This window comes from Engraulis encrasicolus, chromosome 13 (genome assembly GCF_034702125.1).
Source record: "Engraulis encrasicolus isolate BLACKSEA-1 chromosome 13, IST_EnEncr_1.0, whole genome shotgun sequence".
Taxonomy (NCBI): Eukaryota; Metazoa; Chordata; class Actinopteri; order Clupeiformes; family Engraulidae; genus Engraulis; species Engraulis encrasicolus.
In genome coordinates, this window is record NC_085869.1 from 28,705,711 (window position 1) to 28,708,210 (window position 2,500).

The following is a 2,500-nucleotide window of genomic DNA, read 5'->3' on the forward strand; positions in this document are numbered from 1 at the left end:
CGGGGCCACTTGGGAGTGAATGCTCCATTTTGTTTCCATTGTCCCATGTTTGATTACATAGAGCATACACATACATACATATATATAGGCCTATATACAAACATATATACATACATACTGTACATACATACATACATACGTACGTACGTACGTACATACATACATACATACATACATACATACATACATACATACATACATACATACATACATACATACATACATACATACATACATACATACATACATACATACATACATACATACATACCTACATACATACCTACATACAGAAGTAATATACATACATACATACATACATACATACATACATACATACATACATCATTAAAAATGAAAAACTCACAACACTAGTTGATACAATTATATTGTAATAGTTAGTATTATTTGAACCACTGGGACATTGTAAAGATGAAAGGCATGCTGACATATTGTGGGGCACAGTGAGCGTTGGTTTTGATAGCGGTATTGGTTTTGTGTTGAGACACTTGGTCTACGCTTTATTTAATCCTTTTCACACTGAACCTACCCAGATTCAATTATCCGATTCCACTCGGTTTCTTTCAGTCGAGGCCAGTCCAAAGCCCACCGTTTTCTACTATCACGGAAATAATTAAGGCTCTTGACATACCCACCTTTCCTCTCCTGTTTTTTTTTCTTTCTTTCTTTCTTTCTTTTTCTTCACAGTCCAAGCATTGCGTGCGGTGGCGAGGTTCATTTCCAGTTAATGGCTTGGCCGTGTTCCTACTCACCGGTTTGGTCAGCACAGGTTTCTGCGGGTAACACCTTGCCTAATTATATTTCCTGGTAACATAGTGGGGTAGAGGAGGATAAAGAACAAAGTGAAAGGGGTGAAGAGAAGAGGAGAAGGTGGAGAGAGAAGGCCCTGGTGGAGGTGGCAGCACTGATGAGGTTTTCAGCATCATCACCTCCAGCCACCCTGCAGTTTCTGCAAAAATTAGTCTTATTTTCTTCCTGCCATCTCTGTATTCCTGCCTCTCTCTCTCTCTCTCTCTCTCTCTCTCTCTCTCTCTCTCTCTCTATCTCTCTCTCTCTCTCTCTGTCTCTCTCTCTCTCTCTCTCTCTCTCTCTCTCTCTCTCTCTCTCTCTCTCTCTCTCTCTCTCTCTCGCTCTCTCATGCACACACGCCCGCGTGTACGCACACCCACCCACCCATGCACACTTGGACACACACACACACACACACACACACACACACACACACACACACACACACACACACACACACACACACACACACACACACACACACACACACACACACACACACACACACACACACAAACTGTTTTTTTCTTTTTTCATGTATGTCCGTCTATATTTTATCTGACCACAATTCCACATAACCTATCAAGATGAAAAGGATGAAGGAGAAAGCAGAAAGTAAAGGAAATAGAATGAAGTAAATCTCTGCCTCTGCCCCTTATGTACTAATTGCCATCAGTCATATTACAGTAGCATTGAATGGGTCATTGGCACCCAACTACTACGTGGAACTAATTTGGGGTTGGAGCAGGTGAACAATTGGGAGCTGTAGCCTATCATATTAGGGTATTGTCATGTAGTAAGGAGAGTCTGATATAGGTGCGAGGAGAGATGGCTATTACCAGAGATTCTTTAAGTATATAGAGATATGCCATCGTAATAGGTTGCCTTGGGCACCTAACGTGACCAGGTTCCGGTCTGCCTAAAGGGACGTGTCATAATACTCCTAGCATTGAATAGAACAGCCCTTAGGTCTGCCTAGGTCTGCCTAAAGGGGGATTTAACCCACCTCCCCCTTGCAATAATAGAACCCGGAAACAATGGGCCAATGGAAACTCTCTCTCAACTCTCTCTGCTATTACTCGGCCAAACCTATAAAACCTGACAAAACCTATATGCCACTACCTCAACATAATTATGATCATGTCGGGTCACGGCTTGTTGGGACCAAAAAAAGGCAACTGGGCATTTTTTACCTAACCCTTGTGAGGTGTTTGTGTTTTCGTTACAAGTTGTTTGAGTCAATTTGACCCGGGCATATAGAAAAAGAATTTTAAAAGGGAAAAATTATAGCTCATATTCACACTCATGTTCCCTCCATCCCTTGCTTGTAAATTTCTGTGTATATATGTTTTTGAGAGTGAGAGACACAGAGAGAGAAAGATAAGGAGACAGTGAAGAAAGTGAGTAAACTCAATCCAAGCTCTCGGATTGAGCCACCAGTGCTCTTATGGTGCAAGTTTGAAACATTGATGGACAACTGAAGGACCGGACAATATCTGCAGTCCTTTTTTGACATAATTCACCCTCTGCCTTGTCTACTCAACATGTGAATACTACTTTTATCAGAGAGTTGAAAAATATTGATGTATAAGCCCCCCAAAGTGATACGGGTCAAAATGACCGGGGAACACCTCCTGTGCAATAGAAATGTGCAGGGGGGGTTTCACAATTTTTTTTTTCCAGATTGATG